General features: G+C 37.6%; 1 protein-coding gene across 1 annotated transcript in view; it reads right to left on the minus strand.

Annotated features, from left to right (window-relative positions):
* The window catches only part of SEMA6D (semaphorin 6D), a 578700-nt gene that overhangs the window by 313085 nt on the left and 238400 nt on the right, over positions 1–27215 (minus strand). The window contains exon 3 of the mRNA XM_019442211.2: positions 1223–1294. The gene's annotated coding sequence lies outside the window, so the exon portion shown is untranslated. The remainder of the gene's footprint in view (positions 1–1222; positions 1295–27215) is intronic.

Below are 27215 nucleotides of genomic sequence, written 5' to 3' on the forward strand. Positions count from 1 at the left end.
CAGTCTTCATAACAGATTACTTAGGACATGAGTTGAAAATAACTAAAGAACTACTGAATGAGTTATAGTTTTAGCAAGGAGTATATCAGCACTTGATTCAAGAAAAAGGAAAACATGATGTAGGAAAAGGGGAATCCTGAAAGTCCCATGTTTTTTTCAGGGAAGCAGCAACTTTAAAAATAGGATCTTAAAGATATGTTTATAGGAACCAACAAACTTAAAACTGCAACAAACAGTTAGTAATGATTGCAACAAAATCACTAGGACAGTCTACTGCTGTCTCACAGGGTCTGTGCAGAAGTTCACAGATACTACGATATTCATTCAGTTACCCGATACCACTGTCGCTATTTGAATAGAAATGCTTACTGTCCTGACTCTGTTCCCTCAAATATTCATGAGGCAAAATAGTCACATGTCCCAGTCAATTAACAGTCTTTCTTTGGTACTTGATTGTTTCTTATCACTTGGTCAAAACCAGTAGTATTTTCCTCTATGGACACCACACAACCTGTCTTGCTCCAGCAATTGCCTGCTAGACATGGTCATTATGGTGTATTTATTTAGTTCCTGAAAGCATAACTTCATATTGATTAAAAATTTGATGGGGCGCCTGGGTGGCGCAGTCGGTTAAGCGTCCGACTTCAGCCAGGTCACGATCTCACGGTCCGTGAGTTCGAGCCCCGCGTCAGGCTCTGGGCTGATGGCTCAGAGCCTGGAGCCTGTTTCCGATTCTGTGTCTCCCTCTCTCTCTGTCCCTCCCCCGTTCATGCTCTGTCTCTCTCTGTCCCAAAAATAAATAAACGTTGAAAAAAAAAAATTAAAAAAAAAAAATTTGAAACACGTGAAGAAGTGCCATATATTTTCAGTGTACAGCATGCAGCAAAACGACCTAGATTGTTATTCAAATGGTATGCTTGAAGCAGTGTTTCTGTTATTCATCTTTATTCTCCTTCTATCGTGTTTTGTTCTAAACTGGCAAAGAGAGTTTAAACATCATAATAAAACTTGAATTTTGATCTATACTAAATCAAGAAACCAATCTTGAAAGCTAACCCAGCCTGACTACTTAGTTAAGTATGCCTACTGCCAGTATGAGGCAAAAGTCCAGAGATGACATATATTTCCCTGAGAAGAATGAACCTTCCAAATTCAAGCTTAAATCAAATCGTAGTATCATCCCATGTGGAGGAAGCACAACTGCAAAAGACTCATGCCTTACTGTTAGAAGTCTTGGTCTTCCTTAGGATTCCAGGCTGTCAAACTGTGGCCAAGAGATCCAGGACTCTGCATTCTACAGTAAATAGAAAAGAAAATGAATGAAGAGATAGTGGGATAGCTACAAATGCAGTGCAAGTGCATTGCTTACAAGTTACTAGAGAAATAGAAGGTAAATTAGAATTAGGTTCATAACCCCTATTTAAGGAATTCTAGGCCTTCAACAACAAAAAAATATTTCTCGGGGCGCCTGGGTGGCTCTGTTGGTTGAGCATCCGACTTCAGCTCAGATCATGATCTCATGGTTCATGGGTTCAAGTCCCATGTCAGGCTCTGTGCTGACAGCTCAGAGCCTGGAGCCTGTTTCAGATTCTGTGTCTCCCTCTCTCTCTCTGCCCCTCCCCCACTCGCACTCTGTCTCCCTCTGTCTCAAAAATAAATAAACATTAAAAAAAATTAAAAAAAAATATTTCTCAACACAAAAACAGTATGTAAACCAGTAACTTCATACAGGGTGTTAGAAAGCATGCAGTGTGGCTACTGAAGGAAAAAGACCATGTTAGGTGGAACAGGAGAAGCAATAAAATAATGCCAAGGCACATATGACAACATTATTTCCTTGTCAATACTTGTGATGAGTTCAAGGAAAATGTTTTACATTGGTTAACTTTTATCTCTAATCTTTGCTAATCTCTCTTTTAACTAACCTAGGTCTTGGCAGATCACAAGATACAGCTAGAAATTATTAATTGGGTTTGTTTCCATCGTATTTTTTATCTTTACGTGTATTATATTTATCGCAAGCCATAGAAATATTGATTTACATATTTAGAGACAAAGTGTTTTCTTTTAAAATGATTCTAAATTTAAGAGTGTGTTAATTTAAATAAAATCTAAAGTACATAATACTTTTGATATGCCAATGAAGGTAATAAGTAGTATCATTTTATTTATATAAATGAGAAAGGTAAGCATCTATGGGAGATTGGAAGCTACATCATGATAGTCAAGTATTTCTATATTAACCCGATCTCCAATATCTGGTGCAGTACATGGCACTTAGAAGGTACTAGATAAATATTTTCTTTTTTAAAATATATTTATTTATTTTTTAAAATTTACATCCAAGTTGGTTAGCATACAGTGCAATAATGATTTCAGGAGTAGAATCCAGTGATTCATCCTCTATGTATAACACCCAGTGTTCATCCCAACAAGTGTCTTCCTTAATGCTCCCTTGCCCATTTAGCACATCCACCTACCCACAACCCATCAGCAACCCTCAGTTTGTTCTCTTTATTTAAGATTCTCTTACGTTTTGTCCTCCTCCCTCTTTTTATATTATTTTTTCTTCCTTTCCCTTATGTTCATCTGTTTTGTATCTTAAATTCCACATATGAGTAAAGTCATATATTTGTCTTCCTCTGACCAATTTCACTTAGCATAATACACTCTAGTTCCATACATGTTGTTGCAAATAGCAAGATTTCATTCTTTTTGATTGCCGAGTAATACTCCCTTGTATGTATATGTGTGTGTGTGTGTGTGTGTGTGTGTGTGTGTGTGTGTATATATATACACCACATCTTATTTATCCATTCATCTGTCCATGGACATTTGGGCTCTTTCCATATTTTGGCTTTTGTCTATAGTGCCACTATAAACATTGGGGTGCATGTGCCCCTTCAAAACAGCACACCTGTATCCCTTGGATAAATACTTAGTAGTTTAATTGCTGGGTCGTAGGGTAGTTCTATTTTTAATTTTTTGAGGAACCTCTATACTGTTCTTCAGAGTAGCTGCACCAGTTTGCATTACCACGAGCAGTGCAAAAGGGATCCTCTTTCTCTGCATCCTTGCCAACATCTGCCAATGCCTGAGTTGTTAATTTTAGACATTCTGACTGATGTGAGGTGGTATCTCATTGTGGTTTTGATTTGCACTTCCCTGAGGATGAGTGATGTTGAGCATTTTTTCATGTGTCTGTTGGCCATCTGGATGTTTTCTTTGGAAAAGTGTCTATTCATGCCTTTTGCCCATTTCTTCACTGTATTATTTGTTTTTTGGGTGTTGAGTTTGATAAGTTCTTTATAGATTTTGGATACTAATCTGTTATCTGATTATCTTCTTCCATTCTGTTGGCTTCCTTTTATTTTTGCTGATTGTTTCCTTTGCTGTGCAGAAGCTTTTTATCTTGATGAGGTCCCAATAGTTCATTTTTGCTTTTGTTTCCCTCACCTCTGGAGACATGTTGAGTAAGAAGTTGCTGTGGGCAAGGTTGAATATTTTCAAAAATAAAGAAACAGAGGGAAAAAAAAGCTTCTGGACAATCTGGAAGATGTTTAGATGTCTGAGCTGCCAGTGGGCATGGAGCAGGGCTGATTCACTGTAATTCTAGTATCTAGTACAGGTCCTTGATCTAACAGGACTCCACAGATACTCTACAAACACTTGGCTGTTGAGCAGGCTTAAGTGTCTTAAAAAATTCTCAAAAATAAAAATACAAAACATAAAGACCATGCTTTGTTGCTACCACCCCCCACCAAAACAAAAAGAACTTTTAGCAATAGTTCCAAAAGTCTGTGTTTTGACAATGGTGTTCCAAAGCAGGAGTAGAGGGGGATCTATCTGAGGTTCAGAAAATAAGAGGGTGCACTACTGTAGAGAATTTTAAAGAAACAATAATACATCCAACTAAAAGTTGACCTGCTTTTTATCACTGCCATGCACTGACAATTCTCAATCATGTCAGGAATAAAATACTCCCCACAAGGCAGGTTGCTCTACTGCCTCCCATCTGATACAACACAGAGATCAGAAAAGATGGGCTCTTTACCTAAACTAAGAAGTTATGGTGATGAAAAATTTGGAAGTGACAGACTTTCTGTAACCAGAGCCCTCAAGAATTCAAGGGTTGACGTAAAGGGAAATATAGGAAAGCTTTCTTACAGAGAAAATTGCAAGGCATCTTAGATAGGGTAGTGTAGAGAGGTTTATGTTGGGAATCACCCTAAATGGATTTCCAGAGGTGCCCGGGTGGCTCAGTTGGTTGAACTGAGCATTGGTTCATGAGATAGAGCCTCAGGTCAGGCTCCACACTATCAGCATGGATTGGGATTCTGTGTCTCCTCTTTTTCTGCCCCTCCCCCTGCTTGTGTGCATGTGCACACGCGCTCTCTCTCTCTCTCAAAATAAATAAACATTTAGGGGCACCTGGGTAGCTCAGTCGGTTAAGCATCCGCCTTCCGCTCAGGTCATGATGTCATAGTTTGTGAGTTCGAGCCCCCTGTCAGGCTCTGTGCTGACAGCTTGGAGCCTGGAGCTGCTATGGATTCTGTGTCTCCCTCTATCTCTGCCTCTCCCCCAATCGTGCTCTCTCACTCTCTCTCTTTCTCTCTCTCTCAAAAATAAAAGCATTAACAAAAGTAAAAAAAAAAAAAAATACATGGCTTTCCAGTGTGTTGGTGAAGGTAAACGGATAAAGCCCAGGGGCAGGACCACTTCCTCTGGCCTGAGTGTCTACCAGTTGTGGAACAATTTTATCTGTGCCATCCAAACCTTGGATATTGGATATTGGTGACTGTTCTGTGCTTTCCTTGATATCATTGCTATAGACGATAACCAAGGAAGTGCTGCCTTAATATCTGCACAGCCTATCAACAGCAAAGAATACCAATTAAGGGGTTTTTATCAGTAAGCGTTCCTATGGAAAGTCTTGAAGTAGCTGCTTTTGATATGTCCCTCTTGTTCTGAACTTGCTCTCTATAACCCAGCTCACTTCATATCTAGTGTTAACTCTTTGGGGGCTATCATTTCGGCTGGCTCTGAATTGTCTTGCTAAATTGTCTCCCTTCTCTGATCTCAGTACTCACTCACTTAAACTGAGGCCATGGATCTGATAATTCTTGCTTCTTAATGCCTGCCTCCTGGTTGAGTTAGTACTCAGGGTTTAAACCACTGTCTCCATAACATCTTACTTCCTATTCAATTACAATGGTTGACACAGTCTCCACTTCTATCTAATGCTGTTAACTCAAGCCAGATATTCTATCATGAGAAAACCCCAAGGATGGAAATCACTGTCAACTGTATGTACCCAATTTTTCAACAATGAAGAAACGTAGATATGAATATCATACATATACACATACATACACACATATATAGGTACATGTATATACATACATATGAACACATACGATTTAAATTAGTAAGGAGGCTGAAGTTGATTTGCTTGATTATATTCTTTTTTCCAATAAGAAAAAAGGTCTAGTGCAGTAAATGACAGACAGTGACACAAGCTCATTATTATATAACATATGTACTGGCCAATGCTTTACCAGCACTGTTATATAAACTGTCTCATCTGAATCTCATAACAGCCCTGTTGATATTATTTCCCATACTACAGATGAGAGAAAACAAGAAGGCCCATAAAAACAAAGAAACTTTTTCCAGATCACATAGCTAGTAGGGGAAGGGGTTCAAACCTATCTTCTTTCTGCCTCCTGCGTTAGCAGGCACATCTACTAAATGGCACCAATGCTGTTGGATTAGGTCCTACAAAAACCCACGATGATAAAAATTCTATCAAATTTCTCTTAACATCCCATCAGGGAAAGAAAAGAGACAGTGTCCTAATCTGAAGCAAAATGCCATGATGTGTAAAAGGGATGTGATGAAGGTAGAGAAAGAATCCCACTCCCATTTCCCATGTATCTAGATCAAGTCTTAAACGTTTTTCCCTAATTAAACAGCCTTTTTAAATTCTTCCATCCCTTCCTCTACTTTTAAGTCAGCCGTTTAAGTAACATTTTCAATTTATTTTTTTCCCACAAATTTGCCAGCCTTCTTGCATTTTCAGCCTTCACATGTTTAATGAGAACACACTGGGTATAAGGCCTTATGTCAATCCACCTTCTCTAGGTTGCATTTTCTAGCAAGCATTAGCATAAATACCAACATGTTTACATCATAATTACTTTAATTCCCTTGGCCCCAACTAGACCTGGAGTGTGTCATTCCACAGTGATTTCAGGGGTAAGAGATGATTACTGGTCCATGAAACAAAAATTACAGTAAATGCTTAGAAACTTGGCACACTGATGCTGAAATGATCCCAAGTTTGCATCAGGGAGGGCACAACACTTTTACATTGATGTGAGTAAGTCACAATTTTCTAGGTCTTCAGGTTCTCGTTTATAAAACAAGGGTCAAAATCCTTATCTTTACTTTTTGTCCATGAATAATTGCAAATATGGACATTTTGGCACCTGAAAAGCGTCAAAAAACGCATGTTTTTCCTTGGAGAAAAGCACTAGATAAATATTATTATAAAATTGGCAAAACCCTTTGCTGGGTTTACAACATAAAAGTCAGAGACCTTTCCCTCTTATAGGTAAAAGAGTTTAGTACAGCTAGCAATGTTGCAAAGCAAATGTTTAGGAAGTAAGAATTTTAAATGGCACGTGTGCAATTACTTACACACATATGAATGTACAAAGGTCTATATTGGGGCTTATTATTAATAACCAGAAAATTAACAGTAGTAGACCTTAAAGTCAGAGGCCCAGTTGAAGTAAATGCAATTTTATGAAGGATATTTCTATTTTTCTTATACAACAGAGATTTAAATATTCACTGGTAAAACCATATTTATGGACTATTTAATGCATGCAGAGCCCTGTGGATATAGGATAGAAAATGGTTTGTATTTATTGAGCACCTATCATATTCTCAATGCCATGCAAGGTGCATTTACTTATATTTGTGAGCGGGGGAAGGTGGAAGGACAGGGAGATAGAAGGTGTAAGAGAAAGAGGAATGGAGTATTCTAGCTTGAGTCTCAGCTATACTCATCACTGGGATTCATCTGGCAAACTCATAGCATTATCTGTCTATTGGCACAAGGGAGGTAAGAACCCTTTAAAAGAGTACTAATTCAGACAAACTGGCTTGAGCCATGACAGTACCTCATTTATCAATGAGGTAGGACAATCCACGGGACTGCCACTGTGATTTGTGTTCTGTCCTAACCGTACGTGGACTCATATACACGGGACTCGTCTATTACAGAGGTAATTATATTAAGTCGGAGACAGAGAACAAAGTCTCCATTTTGGTAGGGATGCAGAGTAGTGTGTGCACATGGAAGACTACAAAGAATATAGTACAACTTTGACACCTTGAGAGATTGAGTAAACCAGCTACACGACGCTGGTGGCAGCATGTAGTCCACCATGGCAACACACCCGCAGCTCCTCAAAATAATAATCTCAGAAGAGTGAAAAGTAGACCTGGCTGTGGAATACTTCGCTGGCAGAGGTGGGGATGTCGGGAAGCAGGGCCCTCGGCATGGACCTGTGTGCTGGCAGCAATGGCTCCTCCAAGGTACTTGAAGCAGGGTCTGGCGGTAGTGGTTGGTGGTGGTGAGATGACTAATGGCATCTGATAACTGAACACATTTCTTAATGAACACACATGCAACACACTACTAGGGACAAGGTGCTGCAGGGGCTGAATTTATTACAATAGCTGTGGGTGGTCCATCAGAGAAATACCATTTATGTGACCTTACAAAACATGTTTTCCACAAAAAATATATTTAACAGCCACGATAATGGAAGGACATTGTCCTCCTCTTACTGATAAGAAACTGTAGCTCAAAAAAAAAAAAAAGAAATTTCATTAAGGTTACCATACAGGTTGTACAGTGGGCCCTAAAAAGATACATGCACGCCCTAACCCATAGGACCTGTATTACCTTGTATGGCAAAAGATATGATTAAGAATAAGAATAGTGAGAGAAAGAGCTTATTCAGGATTATCCAAATGAGTCTTAAATGCAATCGCATATATCCTCATAAGAGAGAAGCAGAGAGGCACCTGAGTGGCTCAGTTCGTTGAGCATCCGACTTTGGCTCAGGTCATGATCTCAGTTTGTGAGATCGAGCCCCACACTGGGCTCTGTGCTGACAGTTCAGAGCCTGGAGTCCGCTTCGGATTCCGTGTCTCCCTCTCTTTCTCTGCCCTTCCTCCACTTGTGCTCTGTCTCTCTCTGTCTCTCAAAAAGAATAAACATTATTTTTTTTAAAAAAAGAAAGAAGCAGAGGGAATTTTGAAACAGACACACAGAGGAGAGGACACACAGAAGAAGAGGAAGCGATACAATCATCAAGGTAAAGACTGGAGCAGTGCAGCCACAAGCCTGGAGTCACCAGAAGCTCGAAGAGGCAAGGGGCAGCTCTTCCAACACCTTGATCTCAGTTCTGGCCTCCGGAATTGTGACGGCACACATATCTGTTCCAAGCTACCCACTCTGATAGTTTCTTACCACCACCATAGGAAACTAATACAGCCACATAATGATCTAGTAAAAGGAGGAGACATGTTTCAGATCTAAGTTTGTCTGGCTTTAAAATCTGTCTTTTTGAGCCTTGCTGGGATGCCTCCTCTATACCATCAGTACTTGCTGCAGCTGTTTAGCTCTTGGTCTTGCAAGATACTTACCATCTGCTTTAGTCGACACCACCTTCCATTTGGAAATGCATTAAAACTGGATATATTAAGATTTCAATGAGAAGTATATGCAGTAAGGGCTATAGGAACTGAGTCAAGAGAACTTGTTATAGGCAGAGATGATCAGGGAAGAGTTTATGGAGAAGAAGGCTTTGAATTGTGAGGAAAAGGATGCACGTAATTGGATAATTGTGAAAGACCAGGTATTACATTGTGGAGTCTCTGAAGAATGGCTTAAGCAATATTTCAAGGGGAAAATTACAAGCTCCATACACAGTACACTGTGTAACCCAGCTTGCAATTGAAAATCTTGTACTAAAATGAGAAACTAATTAGATTTAGATCCTGATTGTTTCTGTTATTGCTAGAGTGGATTGTTACTATCCCTTCTGGAATCTGAGGTATTCTTATTTACTTTCTGAAGATCCTTTTCTTAAAAAAAATCCTTCCCATATCCAAATTCATTACTGAATTTGTTTTGTAGCTACATCTCTTTGTGGCCAGGCATTTTCTTTCTGTCCACGTGTCTCCTTCAATGCCATCTGTTTTGCTAAAGGATTTAATGAATTACAAGCCAGGCCAGCAACATATAGGGCCACAAAGACCCCATTCTTGAAAAACAGGTTTTAGCTTTACTTCAGCCCTTCCTTCTCCAGGAAGGTGAATTAAGTAATCTTTACAAGAGATAAAATTACCTGCACTCTTGCCTAACATAATAATGAAAAAGAGAAGGCCTTTTATCTATTCATTGCGAACAGAGTAATCACAATTTGCTATGGCTCACAGAAACAGGAAAAAACAATAACAACAAACCACCACAACTAATGTGTTTTTCATTTTATCTGAGGACCTGAAGAACTTGGTAGTCTGACTCTAGTTCATTACATCCAAAGATTTAATCTCCGATGGCACAGTAGCAAGAAATATGTTTATGTTCGAGGTTGTAACGATGTCACTCCAGATCAATACTCACAGAGACTGTGGGAAAGAGGTTCTTTTTTTTTTTTTGCAAAAACACCTACTGTGTATTTCCTACCTCAGAACACAGAGGCTGAGATGGGGCATTTGGGGTGTGGCAACCACCCTCTGGAATCGCTGGCCAGGCAACATCTGTATTGCTTTCCTGCTGTGCAAGGCACAGTGCCATAAACTGTGGCGTATAAAAACAGGTTTAAAGCATGATCTCTGTCTTAAAAATCCAGTTCGAGAGATGAGACAAAATGTCTTAAATTTTAAACAATAGCCCCAAACAATCAAAACAAAAAGAACCCCAAGTAAGGGTTCAAGAAAGCAAAAATAGCACAAGACAGGACATATTTAATTATCAATAATTACTACAGGATGTCAGAGAAATGGAGAGAACACACCACACTGAAGTGGTCTGGAAAAACGCCATGGCAGCACCAAGATTTGAAATGAATCATGCTAGATGAGTATTTTAAAAAAATCAATATCTAGAATCACCAAATGGTGCCTTTATGTATATTCAGTATACACTGGTAATGTATAAGGATTGTCTTGCTCATGTTGGAGGATCAAATCTAATATGCATTGACTTGAACCAGTAAACATCGACAAGCCTTTTTCATCCATCACCATATAAATTGAGTATGCAAACAGAAACATCTATTCCTCACTTATTTTACAAATAAAATATGTACAAATAAAATAAAAATTTGTATAAATTTGTACAAATTTGTACAAATAAAATTTTACAAATAAAATAAAATACCTGTGTCCTGCAGGTGGAGGCTCTAATCTTATGGATTTTATCCCTTTGGGACTATTTGTGTGTTTGTATTGACCTCAGTTCATCTTTCTTAAATTAACATGCAAGGACCAGGTTTTCCATTCCAAAGAACATGACTGATCCAAAGACATAAAGCAATTAAATTTCCAAGAAGAAGCCTCCTCCTAACATCCGGTACACCTCACTTTATCAATAAGAATTCACTTAGAATTATGATGACGGCTATGATTATTACTACTACCTACTAATTTTAATGATGGAAAGACTCTGGTTCCATGTGCTCTGTAATCCTGTCATATGATTATCAAATCTGACAGACAAACCTCAGATTTCTTGTTCTGCAGGTTTCAACCACTTGTCCAATAAATATTACAGAATGTCTGCTCTATAGTATGTGATATTTCAAGCACTACAGATATAATGGTGAAGAGGAAAGCTACAACATCTATGTGTTCATGCAGTTTGCATCCGTGTGTGTTTGTGTGTGTGACTGCACACAAGTGTGTTGGGGGGAGAGAGACAATAAACAGTAATTCAATTAATAAAAGTCATTTAGATTGTGAGGTGTCTGCTTTGTAGATGATGGTGTGATGAGATGCAGAATGATTGCAGAGGGTGGTCATTGAGTGGACATATAATTATTTTAGATGATGTGGTCACCAAAGGCCTCTCTGAGAAGGTCATATTTCAACTAAGGATTGAATAAAGACAGCAATGTGAAGACTAAGGGGAGAATGGTCCAGCCAGACAGAAGAGTGAGTACAAAGGTCCTGGGATAGAAATGAGCTTGTTCCAGGAGGAAAAGGCCAGGATGGCTAGAGCAGAATGAGAGGGGTACTGGTTGGAAAAAGCAGGAAGAGGAAGAAGGCAGGAGTTAGACCATGTGGGGCCTTGTGGGCCATGGAAATGACTCAATATGCCTGCTTAGGGCAAATACTAACAGTGATTTCATAAGATCAAAGCAAATTTAGTTGAATTAATTTCTAGCATTATATCTGCTCTTGTATGATATAATACTTTTTGGTGACAAACATTTTACTAGAAATATAACATTTACCAAAACAGAGATCTGTTCATACAATTTTATAAGCTGATTTATGCTTGAGTAAGAAAGTATAAGATTTCTGTAAAGTATTTCATTGCTCCTACCCTCTCTCACAATATTATTTACACAGAAGTGTGGAAAACAAAGAAAAAAAAATCTATGATAACATAACACTAACAAATCACCTATTTTCAGTTGTCTTTGCTCCTTCTTATACTCTGTCCTCAAGCATACAGCATCGTGATGTAGCTTTAATCACAGCAGATACATGATTTTCCTTCAGTGCTTTCAAAGCACATTTAGAGTAGGGTACTTATTATTTTGTAAGATTTGGTCATTGGCAAGAAGATTTCTTGGCAACTCTTAAATAAGCCTGGCAAACTGGACTCCATTGATCACTGCTTGCAATGATTTTCCCCTCTCGTTGACTCAGATCTCCACTTCTTATCAAAATTGGCCTTTCAGGGTAAAAAAGGACTTGAGACGAAAAGTAATTTCTGATAAGCAGTAATGAGCCTGACTCCTTCTTATGAATCTCCCCGGGTATAAAAATTAGATTCTAAGTAATTCTAAATAATTTTGGAGAATTCACAGGAGGAGAATTCCTCCTCTTGGTTGAGTGTCATTTGGTTGCAAATGAGAAGACACAGCTGTGGGATGGCTATTAGAAGACTTTAACCTCACCTCACTATGTCTTAACAAAACCTAGAAAACACATTTTCCTTAGTCTTTGCGTAAGATTTTAAAACTCTCTGACACGGGGATTTGAATATAGGGATCTACAGAGCTTAAAAGGTCAATGGACGAGTTAGTAGAATTGATTTTTAAGGAATGGATTTTATTTCATAAATTCATGTGTTATTTAGAAAATTGAAGTAGAAGGACCAAATATAGTATATTCTGCACTACTCCACATTTTCCCCCAGATAGTTACCTCTGATATTGCCACAGAAATGAAATCATTTTAAACAGAACTTAATAGAGTCTCACAGAAATTGTTAATAGAATTTAATATTGGTTTAAGTGGAAGGCTTCAGGGGAAAAAGGGAGAAAATCTATCATTTGTTTTGTGGTTATTTTACAAGGTTTAAATTTAAATATCTCCCCTTGCAGTTATCACAGGCAGTACAGAAGTCTTTTGGTTTTTTTTAATTTTAATTTATTTTTTTAATTTATATCCAAGTTAGTTAGCATATAGTGCAACAGTGATTTCAGGAGTAGATTCCTTAATGCCCCGTACGCATTTAGCCCATTCCCCCTCCCACAACCCCTCCAGTAACCCTCAGTTTGTTCTCCATATTTAAGTCTCTTATGTTTTTCCCCCTCCATGTTGATATTATGTTTGTTTCCCTTCCCTTATGTTTATCTGTTTAGTACAAAAGTCTTGATACCTGGGCTCACCATCCATCCGTTACTCCATGGTCAGTCCTAGCTTAGTAAATCACAATGTACCCAGTGCCAAATCAAACTAGATCATACTTGATTCCTCCCTCTCAGAGCTTCCTTCAGCTCCATCCACATCCAATCCATCTGCAAGTCCTATTGACTCATCCTACAAAATATGTCACAAAGCTGCAATCAAGGAGTTGCTGGGCTGTGTTCTCCTCTGGAGGCTCAACTGGAGAGAATCTGATTCCATGCTTATTCAGAATCAGCTTAAGCAGAATTCATTTCTGTGCAGCTTTTTGACTGAGGCGGCTATTTCTGACTACTGTCTGAAGGCTGCTCTCAGATTGTAGTGGACACTGTACGCCCTTTCCACATGGGGTTCTCCAACACAGCCATCCACTCCATTGAGCCTATAAGGAGAATTCCTGGTTCAAGTCTGCTAAGACAGAGTTTTAACATTATGATGGGGGTTACATCCTATCATCTTTTCCATATAATATAACCTAATTACAGGAATGACATCCCGTCACCTTTACCATATTTATATGGCTAGAAACAAATCGCAAACCCCACTCACACTCAAGGGGAGGGGATTACACAAAGACATGAACACAAGGAGGTAGGAATCACTGGGACTTATGTTAGAGTCTGTCTGCCACATTTTAATTTATATTCTTTATCATAGCTTTTTATTTTGTTGTTTGAGGCTTGTATTCGTATTATTTATTTGTTTATTTTCATTTAAATTGCTCTTCCCTGCCCCCCCAGTTTCTTTAGGTGGAAGCCTTAGGCCATTGATTTCAGACAATTCTTCTTTCCTAATAAAGGTGTTTAGTGCTATAAATTGCCCTCCAATCACTGTGATAGCAGCATCCTATACGTTTTAATTTGTTTTGTTTTTATTTTCATTCAATTAAAAATAATCCTGACTTCCTTTTTGATCTCATCTTTTACACATAACTTAATTAGAAGTGTGCTAGCTTGTTTCCAAATACTTCAGGATTTTCCAGAGCTTTCTGTTATTTATTTCTAACTTAAGTTCATTATGATCAGAAAATATATTTTATATATATTGAAACCTTTTTGAATTAAAGAGGCCCGTTTTGTGGTCAGAATATTGTCTATCTTCATAAATATTCCATAAGCACTTGAAAACAATCCTTCTGTTATTGGGTAGAGACTTCCATAAATCTAAGTTAGGGCTGATTGGTTGAGACTTCCATGAATATAAGTTAGGTCAAATTGGTTGATACTGTTAAGTCTTCTATATCCTAATTTAATGTACATTTTCCAGTATTTATCTAAAGAGGGTCATTAAAATCTCCAATGATGTATATTTGTATAATCATCTTACTTCTATCAGTTTCTGTTTCATGTATTTGGAAGCTCTGTTTTTAAGTGCAAAAATATTTAAGACTGTTATGTTCTCTTGATGAACCGACCTCTGTGTCATTATGAAATGGTACTCTTTATCCCTGGTCATACCCTTTTCCAATATCAATACAGCCACTCAGCTTTATTTGAATTAGAGTTAGCACAGTATAACTTTTTGTATGATTTACTTTTAACCAATTTATGTTTTTAAATTTTAAGTTTCCTATTTTCTTATAGGTAGCATATCTTGGATCTTGCTTTTTTATTCAATCTAGTATTTTCTCATTTTGAATTGGGTGTTTAAACCATTTACATTAAATATCATTATTAGTATCATTATATTTAAATCTATTATGATGTTCTTTGTTTTATATGTATTCCATCTCTTCTTTGTTTCCCTTCTCCCTTTGTTATGGACTGAGTGTGTCCCCTCCACAAAATTCATGTTAAAACCCTAACCTCCAATGTGATGATGTTTGGGGATGGGGCCTTTGGGAGACAGAGTTAGATTAAGTCACGAAGATGGGACCCTCATGGTCTCATGATGAGACTGGTGGCCTTATAAAAAAAGGAAGATAGAGATATCTACATACCTCCACAAAGGAAAGGACATGTGAAGACATAGAAGGAAGGTAGTTATCTTCAAGTCAGGAAGAGAGATCTCACCAGAAACAGTGCCTCGGCTGGCATCTTAATCTTGGACTTACCAGCTTTCAGAATTGTGAGAAATAAATTTCTGTTGTTTAAGGCCTCAGTCTATGGTATTTTGTTATGGCATCCTGAGCAGACTAAAACACCCCTTTTCTTTGCTTTATTTTAGATTAATTGAATATACTTTAAAATTACTATCCTTCATATCTTTTGTTGGCTTAGTAGACATACTTCTTTTTTTATAGTGGCTACTTAAAGAGTTTATCATACATACATCTTTAAAATATAGACCTTCAAATAATATTATGCCACTTCATGGAGAGTGTGAGGCAATTACAACAGTATACATCCATTTCTCCTTTCCCATTCTTTCACTTTTCTTGTCATATATAAACCTCCTCAATATGTTGTGATTATTTCTGCTTTAAATAATCAATTATATTTTAAAGATATTAAAAATATTTTTTAATGTTTATTTTTGAGAGAGAAAGAGTGTGTGTGTGTGCATGCACTTGCGTGAGTGGGGTGGGGCAGAGAGAGGGAGACACAGAATTTGAAGCAGGCTCCAGGCTCTAAGTTGCCAGCACAGAGCCCAACCTGACATGGGGCTGAAACCCACATGAGATCATGACCTGAGCCAAACTCGGACGCTTAACCTACTGAGCCACCCAAGCTCTGCTAAAGATATATATATATATATATATATAAAAGTATTTTAATATATGTCTTCATGTTTACATTTTCCAGTGCTCTTCATTTCATTTCTTTCCAGTGCTCTTCAAATGAAATGAAGATTTCAGCTTTTGTCTGAAATTTAGAATTAAATGAGATTTAGATTTCAGCTTTTGTCTGAAAAAAAGTCTTTTTGCTTTGGTGTTTGAGAGATATTCCTGTTGTATAGACTCTAGGGTGACAATTTTGTCCTTTTAGTACTTTAAGGATGTTGTTCTTCTCTCTTCTGGCCTTCATTGTTTCCAATGAGAAATCTACAATCATTCTTAACTTTTTTCCCTCTGTGTGGGCTACACCATTTTTGCTTTGGCTACTTTTAGGATTTTCTTTTTATTACTTACTGGTTTTGCCAATTTGATTATGATATGCCTTGGTGTAGTTTTCTTCATGTTTTTATGCCTGGGATTTATTGAGTTTCTTGGATCTCTGGGCTTATATTTTTCATCAATTTTTTTTTACCTTTATTTCTTCGAATATTTTTCTTTGCCTTTCTCCTTTTTGAGGACTCCAATAACAAATATATTAGTCTGACTGAAAATTTCCTACATCTCACTGATGCACTGTTTATTTTTTCGCTTTTCAGTCTTTTCTTCCTTTTTGTGTTTCATTGTGGTTATTGTCCATTGTCATGTCTTCAAAGTCACTAACCTTTTCTTCCATAGTGTCCAATATTCTGATAATACCATCCTATTTACTTTGAAGTTTAACAGTTTTTTTTTTTTTATCTCTGGGTCATTTCTGAGTCTTCTTATATCGATTAATCTTTTATATAGGGAGTATTTTCCTGCATCTTTGCATTTATGAGAATATTTTTATTGGATGCTTGACATGTGAATTTTATATTTTTGGATGCTGGATATTTTTAACATTCTTTGTAGTATGTTTGAACTTTATTCTGAGACTCAAACAAGTTATTTGATAAGCTTTTCAAGGATAACCTATAAATTTTGATATAAAAAATCAGAATAGTTTTTACTTTAGGGCTAATTTTTCACTGCTACTAAGACAATACAATTCTGAGTACTCTACCCAGTGCCCTATGTATTACAAGGTTCCTCCACTCTGACTGGTAGGAACATAACTTATTACAAGCCCTATATAATCTCTTGTGACTATTTTACCCAATCCTTTATGGATTATTTCTCCAGATGTAGTGATTTCATCACATCTTTGTGCTGAACAGAACACAGTAGAAAAGGAGAATACTTTGGAGATTTAACAAGTCCTCTCTCTCTGCAGTTCTCGCCTCTCTAGTGCTCTGCCCTGCAAATTCTTGCCTCTTTAGCCTCTGTCTAGTGCTCTGCCCTGCAAATTCTTGCCTCTTTAGCCTCCCTGAATTCTCAATCCCATCCTCTCAGTTCCAGGAGACTACTGGGATCTGGTTCTAGTCCCTTCCTCGAAATTCTTGGGGCACTAACCTGAGACCATCATATGACATGCCTCTTCTTATTATTTTTTTTTCTTTTTTCTTTTCTTTCTTATTTTCTTCTTTTTATTTTCTTTCTTATTTTCTTCTTTTTTATTTTTTTTTTTACTTTCCACAGGTATCATTGCATTATACTGTCTCTTGTTTAATACCTTAAAACTGTCGCCATCTATTTTTTTCATTGTTTAAGGTGGGTGCATAATGTAGTTTTGGCCCCTCACCATTACTAGAAGGGGAAATGTGCAAGGATCCTTAATCTTTTCATTTTGTGCCATGGCTCTATCGGCAGCCTGGTGAAATCTATGCACACTTCTCAGAATGTTGATATTAAATTCATATAATGAAAGCATAGGATAGCAAAATAAACCAATTATCTTGAAATACATTTATCAAAATATTTTTATAAATAATTATGTTACTGTAATACATGTGCTTCTTATTTATTAAAACATTTAAAAATTCTAGCAGCAAGTCTAATAATTACCAAAATCTGAAGCAGTGCTGAGCATAAATAAAATTTCCAGATATCTGCAGCAACTATATGTGTTATGAAAATATTTTCAATTTCTATTGGTGACAAAAATCACAAGAACTGCTAATACTACTCAGATTTAGATACTGTATTCATAATTAAAGGAATGCTAAATTTCAGTTAGAGGTTACGAAATTTAAGATGCCTTTTTTCTTATCGATGTTCATGGGTCTCTGCCTTATCCATGAACACCATGGAGGTCCATGGACCCTTCTGACATTCTCCTCTTCTTCATCTTCATAAATCTCATCAGTTAACCATGATGGTAGAGTGATCTCTGTCCTCATTAAGTTGGAAGCAATCATGTGGGAAAATCTGGAGGGGTGGTAGAGACAGGAGAGAACCACTAACAGGCCTAGCCTCAGTCCTCAGAGCCCTTCACTGAGTATATGTATGACTCCTGGAGGGATTATTTTCCATGTTCCCAGTAGCAGGTGTATTAGACTGGACCGGGGACAGAAAACAGAGAGCAGAAGGCCCTGTTTATGTTACTCCTTATTCTATTACCATCACCTAGCAATGTAATGGCACATAGTGGATGTTCCATATAAATGTATCAAAACCAAGAATAAATGTAGTTTTATTTTCTAGGAATCCTTTGAAAATGAAAATAAAGTAAACAGATAACTTTTTACTTTATAAAAAAAATATATATATATATAATAAAATAAAAGATAATAACAACTCCAGATATTGCTACAAATTTTTATATTTTAGCTACTAAATAAAGTATGTTCTCATGCTAGGATGTAGAAAAGAGAGGTACAATGGAGTGAACAGGGAAAATAACCTGTTTCATTGTTCTTTAGTGACTTTCCAACTGCCCTGCCAACTTCTGTCATTCGTCCTCTAATTATACCCTCCTAACCTTCCCCTTTTAGTCTGTTATTCCTATTAATCTCTAGCTCCAACACAGCTGTTTGTGCCTAATTAATAATGTTAATTACAGTAACTACTAAAATGTATTGAATGTTTACTATGTTCCAGGTGCTGAGATGTAACTGTATCATCTCAATCAATCCTTTCACAATCCCTAAATATAGGTATTATCATCACCTCCATTTCACAGATTGGGAAATTGATGTTCCCAGGATCCAGGCAAAGTGTTCAGGGTCACACAGTAATGAGCAGCAGACCCAGGATTCAAATTTGAGCATTCTGACTCCAGAACTTAGGCTCAAAACTACTTAGCCACCGTACCACCTTACTGTAGTAGAATAAATTTGAAGGTTCATTTAGAAAGCCCCTGCATTTAAAAAAAAACATCATTCTATAATGAAAAGCCTTCAACAGTCACAGAGATATAAATCAAAGGGTGGTACATTAGGAGATTGAGGTAAATAAAAATCCTAAAAAACCCACACCATGTTGTATGGAAACCAATTTGACAATAAATTTCATATATTAAAAAAAAACAAACAAACAAACAAAAACAAAAACAAAAAAACAAAAAAAAATTAAAAAAAAAAACCAGACCAGCATGTCCTATGTATAAATATTAGTATCAAAAGCTGTGTGTGTGCATGTGTGCACATATACACCTGCATACCAGGGCACTGAGCTCTTCCTATGAAAGCATCCTTAAAGCCTCATCTCAAGATATCTCATTGCTTTCTTGCTGGCTAGTCTTCATACCATGACAGGCAGTCCTCCTCAATAAAGATCTGTATATTGCTCCAGAAATTTGTTTAGCAAAAAGTGTTTAAGGAATGAAGACTGTATTCTGGCCACAGGAACGAAACCAGAGAACATCAAAATGACAAGGGAACATCAAAAATAACCTTAGTAATTAAGCTACTTTCAGGGAAACAAAAGGCTGCATCACTATAAGGATGACTAATGATCAAGAACTCAATTACCAAAACTGAAATACAAGTTCTTGAAATGTATTACAAAACTTTAAGAAAGCAGACATTCATAGCCATTGATTCACATTCGAATGTTACTAGTACGGATCCGAGTATGTAACAACCAGGCTTTCTATAAATGCTCATTGAGTACATGAAAAAACTACACTGTTTCAAACTGCATGTTCTCTGCTGACTGCACCACAGATCTTGCATTACTTAGAACATTAGCTGGGTAGCAGCATGCCTTTGCTCATTTGTTCTTTAGTCCTATGAAGCAATGGTTGCCACAAATCACTGGTATGTCAGATACTCGTGACCAAAGACATCATCAATAGGGAATGAGCTTTGTAAAGAGCATGGCTCTCTGAGCTTCATCTGAGGAGAGCTCCTATTTCCAACAGATGTTTGTTTAGTTATCACACTACCTTACAGCTTTATCTACAATAGCTTTCAAGCTTGTGTATAGCTTGCCAGAAATTCTGGCCACAGGATGGGACTTGCATGGGCTCTTGATCCCCCTCCTATTCTATCTTTTTGAAAAGAGTTGTTAGAAGTGGCTCCTGTGATAAAACAAGATGTTTTGAAATAGATCAAACCGTGACATTTGATTCTCCCTCTTTGTGGAGTGGGGCTATTTGTTTTAGTTTAGGAATAAAACTGAATACTTGCAGACATGCTGTTACTACTTAAAATCGGACTCTTCTCTGAACAGGAAATAAAGATAGGTCCTAAGTACCATTCCCAGCTCTTTGCTCTCAGTAGGATACAAAGCTTTTGTGCACATAATCAACTCAGATATTTTAATAGCTGATTTGTACCCTTCAGGCCGCTGTTGTCATAACCTCTACTGACTCACTGTGGATTATTATGTGGGTTTAGCATTGTTGATTTACTTTTTATTCATATCTGTTCCCAAAGCGATAGAAATTGTCACTTCTGTTTAAAACATGTTTGTTGAAATGGTGCTTTTCTTCTAAAGGGCATTAAAGTCATTTTTATTTAAAATAAATTAATTAAATTTATCTTCCTCATTTGCCTCTACGTGACCTTTTGGGAACTTGGAAATTAAATTTTCTCCTAATATTTTACTTTCCAACTTGGCAAACATGGACATTGTTTTAGATTCTGAACAAAGTTGAAAAAGCACAGATTTCTTTTCAAAATCACTTGAGGTTTAAAACAAGAAATGATAACAAATTTGGAAATTTATCTATTATAGTATAAGATTTACTTTTTTATTATCTATTTATTTAGATGTTGATTTATTTGTTTTGAGAGAAAGAGTGTGTCTGTGTGCAGAGAGGGGCAGAGAGAGGGAGAGAGAGAATCACAAATGGGTTCTGTGCTGTCAGCACAGAGACCAAGGCAGGGCTCAGTCTCATGAAACATGAGATCATGACCTGAGCCAAAACAAAGAGTTGGATGATTAACCAACTGAGCCACCCAGGTGTCCCACTTTCCTTTTTAAATAAATTGCAAAGAAGAAGGTAATGGTGAATGTAAAAAATAATGAGATCATAAAAAATTAACTAAAACAAACAAAAAACACCCATAAGAATAATTTCAAATGTAAATATACTCACTTAAAAAATATAAAAGTGTTCCAGCAATTTCACTACTAGGTATTTACCCAAGGGATACAGGTATGCTGTTTTGAAGGGACACATACACCCCGATGTTTATAGTGGCACTATAGACAAAAGCCAAAGTATGGAAAGAGCCCAAATGTCCATGGACAGATGAATGGATAAAGAAGATGTGGTATACACACACACACACACACACACACACACACACACACACACACACACACACAATGGAGTATTACTCAGCAATCAAAAAGAATGAAATCTTGCCATTTGCAACTACGTGAACGGAACTAAAGGGTATTATGCTAAGCGAAATTAGTCAGTCAGAGAAAGACAAATATCATATGACTTCACTCATATGAGGACTTTAAGACACAGAACAGATGAACACAAGGGAAGGGAAGCAAAACTAATATAAAAACAGGGACATGGACAAAACATAAGAGACTCTTAAATATGGAGAACAAACAGACGGTTACTGGAGGGGTTGTGGGAGGCGGGATGGGCTAAATGGATAAGGGGCATTAAGGAATCTACTCCTGAAATCATTGTTGCACTATACGCTAACTTGGATGTAAATTTAAAAAATAAAATAAAAACAAATAAATAAAAGATAATCTTTCTGGAAAAAATATACATAAAAGTGTTCCTATTGTAATTTAATATTTTTATTTGATGTTGATAAACATAATAAATTTCTGAACAGAAACTGGAATATCTATTTTTCAGTAGGTCAAATAAAAATGACAATGGTAATAACAATAAGTAACCATTTTCAAAATATACCAAAATGAAGAAATAGATGAAACAATTTGCTATTTATAACTTAAAACACTTTTTCATGTTTGGTCACATAATCAGGTAATGAAAGTATTCCAGGAGTTTTAAGAAGTATTTTAAAAATTAAAAAAAAATTCCCTGTAAATTTCAAAACGGAATATTCATTTTCCTTAAAATGTCAGTATTTTCTTAAAGGAAAGAAAAAAATATTTATCATCGAGTACACTATAAAAACACAAATATAGCTTTATGATTTGTGGAGATATCGTCATATATATCTCCTGAAGAGGCAATTAAAAAAAGGATTCCTTATATCTCTATTTAAAGACAGAAAGTGGAGCTCAAAAAAGTGAAGAAACCATCCCAAATCATATAGATGCTAAGTGTCAAAGCTGGGGCTTGAATACAAATCATCTGAGTTTGAATCCACTTTTTGATTATGAAACACACCTTTCCTCAGTCACTTCAAAAGCAATGACAACTGTCTTCTATATGATTAAGTGACATTGATAAGCTCCTTTCTTTCGTTGCCTCTGCCTCGCTATCATCAACAGGTATTCCTTTAGAGCAGTGCTTGCTGCTATGGAGAACTCAGAGAAGTGAGAGGAGTAGGCTGTGGGCTAGGCCTTAAGGATCTGAGAGGTTAGAAGAGAGGATCTGAGAGGGAGCCAGCCAGGAAACGAAGTAGTGACAGAAGGTTTATGTGTGCATGAAACAAGGACACTAATTCTAAGTACCAGTTACCTCCACGAAAAGAAGTGATGAGCTGGGAGCTGGAATGAACAACAAATAGGTCAATTTTTGGCTTTGGTGATAAGCCAACTATCTTTGAGGTATAATTTACATATAATAAAATGTATCTGTTTTCTGTGTACTATTCATTGACCACCACAGTCAAATCCAAGAGCATTTCCATTGCCCCCCCCCAAGTTTCCCTCCAGCTTTTCTGCAGGCAGTCTCTCCTCCCACCCTTGGCCTCATACATTTGACAGGATTTTTAAAATATGGAAAGTGGAAAGGGTAAGGGCAATAGAACACAGAGAGGACTTAAGTCAGATGAATTTCCCAACTATTAAAATTCCAGGTTGTAAGTCTAAATAAAATTTCCAGGCAGGGAAGGAGAAGCTAGTTGGAATTGTGGGGGCAGGGACAGCCACCCACTTGCCCAGGTAACTCTTCCTTTCTAGTAGTCTTTTCCTTGTTTCTCATCATTCATCTTATCACAACTGAGGCCCATCCACGCATATATTTATAGAATGAAAATGACACATACAGAGTCCTGCTGTACTGAGGAGCTGCAAGCTGGATCACACTGGTAGCTCCAACCACTATCCTATGTCCATGAATCCTAGCCACGATTCTACTCGTGTAGTTCTTAAACTTCTGGGGATCACAGACCTCTCTGAGGAAACTTTTCATGTTTCCCCTAGTAACTTGCACCTCAACACATAGTTTTGCATTCAATTTCAGGTGGTTCCTGGACCCCCAAAACCCATTTCTGGACTGTAAGGACTGTCTTCGGTGTTCAGTGTGTAAAATATTCCCATAACCATGCATTTTTCTGCACCTTCCTGCTCTGAGCAGACCAGGAGCAAATATCTCACCCTGTGCAAAAAGAATCAGGAAAGCCTCTGCATCACCACTTGTAAGTGCTACATTAGCATTTTCTCTGCAAAGCATGTTTTAGAGCTTTTATAACACCTTATCTTCCCTTGCGTTGGAGGTGGAGACATGCCACTACTTTGCACAAGGAAATAAGGTTCTGAAGAAAGACTTGTGGGGTTAGGGAGGGATGTGCAGCTTGCTGAGAAAAGATGCACCAAAGGGTGGAGAGAACACAAGGCATTCCATGGTTCCGCTGAGTCTTGTTTTCCCCCGGTAGCTATGGGCCTGACATTGCAAAGGTCACAAACCTTGCTGGGTATCCCCAGTAAGCTCAAATTTCAAATGAGAAAGGGCTGGATTGGATAATGCCTTTGAGCTCCATATTCTAGGATTGCACACTGCCTTCCCTTAAGTCAAACTACCCTTTCTCTTTTAGAATTATAATAAACGATGGTGGCCACTTGAGGCCATCTTATGAAATATCCAACACACAGAGGCAAACATCCAGACATTGGAAAAGCCCATAAAACTGAGAAGAGATCTGGAATATACATGGCCAGGAGGAGCCAGTTTCTGAGAGGAGAACTCACCTCCTTTGAGTCATTATTTCACAGAGGACTCCTTCCAAGGAGACTCACAGCAGAACAGTGCTCTGCTTTAGGGACCAACTGTCTATAAATACACTAACAAAGTGACATTGAGAAGCACAATACTGCCTATGACGAGCATAATAGGGTGGGTGGGTGGGAGCTACCAAGGAATATCATTCCCCAATATCATCTAGCACATCATAGGTAACCAACAAATAAATAGGTCTTGAATGAATGCATGAAAAGAGGGAAATTATGTTACATAATCTGTGCACATAAAGAAGAACAGGGAATGGATGAGTCAGACATTTTGGTTTATTTTAAACGGGGTTACCTGATTTATTAAATGTGCATTTAAGATAACCCTGTCTTGAGAAGTTCTTTGCCTGTGCAATGAGCACTGAATTTGCTCTATTTGTTTCATGTCTAATTCTATTTTTAAAAGGCAATTAAAACAGTGCCAAACAGTCCCCTAAGAATAAGAGGTCAGTCACTCCTCAAAACAACTTTCTCTGGCTTGATAGTTGTAGAAACTGTGATATGTCTCTGGGAGTTTCCCTAATTCTTTGTAACATTTTAAAATAAGTACTCTGGGACAACTAAACACATAACTTGTCATCTAAATATGTATTCAGAGACTTCTAATACATATTATAAATATGTATTTAGGGATTTTCTTACAAGGAATAAAGAGCTTTATAATAACTCCTTTGGAAAGATTGTGCTCTATTGCATTATATGTGTTCAGTCTCTTAAAAAATTCATGCTATTTCCCTGATAGACCAGGATGTATGATAAGAGATGGTAACAAGACACCATCAGGGAAGCATGGAGAATCTCAAATTCCACATGTGATGCAAAGCCCATTCTTCATAAAGACAAGGTATGCGGTGAGGAGCTCAGGATATTTTGTTTTCCTTATAAATAATGCAATACTGTTGCTCACATGTCGGCCCATAAATGGGCAAACACAACCCACATGAACTGGGTCAGCCAGATTCAAGGCAATCTATGAGCAGAAGCCTGCCCACAATTATACGTGGGAGATAGAACCTGCCTTTTTATGCAGATGGCTAAATTCAAGTTCCTATGTAAGATCCTGCAACCCCTCACCAGTCAGATCCTTTTGGCTCTGGGCACATATACCTTACTATTGTCTAGTGCAGTGGACATCAGCATTTTTTATTATGTACTCCATTAGTAAAATATTTTTACAAATATATCTCCAGTAAATGTATATTCATCAGCTCATACTATGTATACTGGATATCAGTAAAGTTAATCTATGCTTTATTTTTTTAAGTTTATTTATTTATTTTGAGAGAGATGCAGAGAGAAAAGCAGGGGAGGGAGAGACAGAGAGAAAGAGAGAAAGAGAGAGAGAGAGAGAGAGAGAGAGAGAGAGAGAGAGAATCCCAAGCAGGCCCTGCACTGTCAGCGCAGAGCCCAACATGGAGCTCAAACTCATGAACCTTGCGATCATGACCTGAGCAGAAATCAAGGGTTAGACACTAAACCAATAAGTCACCCAGGCGCCCCTATGCTTTATTTTAATAAAACATCAGTGTACAAATGCTGAGTTTTTTTGTCTCCATCCCTCAGTAAATATTCAGGTCCTTGGAGAAGTCAGCCCAAATTGGGAAGCATCCTCACAGGAAGTATATCTTATCTAGACATTTCTTGCTTCATGATAGTCTGTTCAAAACATGCAGAGAAGAGAGTCAAAGACTGCAACCATACCAGCACATGTCAGAAATTCCTTTTGACCACAAGAGAAGCAATGAGTGGGGCAGAGGATGAGTTTTCATCTGCTTGTTTGTCAGAATGAGATTTTGATGGAGAAAGCAACATGACCCCCTGAGAGATTAGGCCAGAGAGTAAGGGAAAGAGAATTTTCCACACCCCTCAGTTTGAGGCACCAGCAGAAGCTGTTTCAGAACAAAGGTGAAGGCTCCAGTCTTCTCCCTGAAAAAAGGTATCTTCTACAGGCAGGGCAGTCCCTAAATAGCGAGCATCCACTAAAACAAGGCTCTTCCTTCAGCTAGCTATGCTTGTTTTTTTTTTTTTTTCCTGCAAACTTTCCTTTTCTCTGGTCTCCATATTAAGTCCCCAGAGCCCTCATTTCTTTCCCCTCACAACAATGAGGCTATGCTACCAAAAAAATATTGTGATAAACAGATTCATCTCCTTTTTATTTGACAATGTTTATTGAGCTCCAACAGTATACCAGGCTGAGAAACAAATGATTTTGATTAGGCACTATTTCTCCAACAGCTACTTGTTTAAAGAGTGTGCCCCATCGCTAATGGTTCAGATGTCGATAACTGGACGTCCCAAGCATTACTAAAGCCATGCCACAGACTACTCAGCCTCCCAGAATAACCTCCACCTGAAGCCTGGCCAATTAGCTGAGTCAGATCATACTGAGATTATTTTTACTGGAAAAGAGCCAGCTCTTCTCCATTCATTTGCCACACAGGCATAAACAAAGTCTGTGGCCTAAGATTCATGATACACTGGAATTAATATCTGAGTGGAAGACTATAGAAAGGAGTGCAGAATGACCGGAGGGTAGCAAGGTGAATGCTGAGCAGTACAAAATAAGATTAGCAAGGCAGCCTTCATGAAGCTAATGTTAGTACATCTATGACAAGAGGACCTTACGTTGCCCTCAGAAGTGCAGTATAATTGGGTAGATTTCTTGTTTGTCTGAGAGTGCCTTATAGTTTTACACCCACACTGATAGGACAACACTGGGCACATTCTTTTGGAGAAGGAAATGTTCCATATAGTTTGGAAAGAATAGGTGTGGGGTCTACCTTAAAGTGGACATTGGCTTTAAGATCCCGATAAATTGCCAGGTTATTTATTCATCAAACATTCACTAAGAGATTCTCTGGACCATGAACAGTATCAGAGGCCTGAAGTAAATAAGGCACAGGCTCTGCCTCAAGAAGCATGGGGGCAGTCGAAGTTAAGTTCATAGTAACAGAGAAAGAAGTATAATAGCAGATGTATGTCATGTTCAGTAGAGGCAAATGTAAAAAGGAGACCAATTATGCAGATGAGAATGCTTCAAAAAGGAAAGGCTGACAGAGATGAGAGGTTCCTGAAGGATGAATGGCAGTGCCAGCATGTTAACTGGGGTAAGACATTCCACTGGAGG

This window comes from Panthera pardus, unplaced genomic scaffold (genome assembly GCF_024362965.1).
Source record: "Panthera pardus isolate Hobbes unplaced genomic scaffold, ASM2436296v1 HiC_scaffold_24, whole genome shotgun sequence".
Lineage (NCBI taxonomy): Eukaryota > Metazoa > Chordata > Mammalia > Carnivora > Felidae > Panthera > Panthera pardus.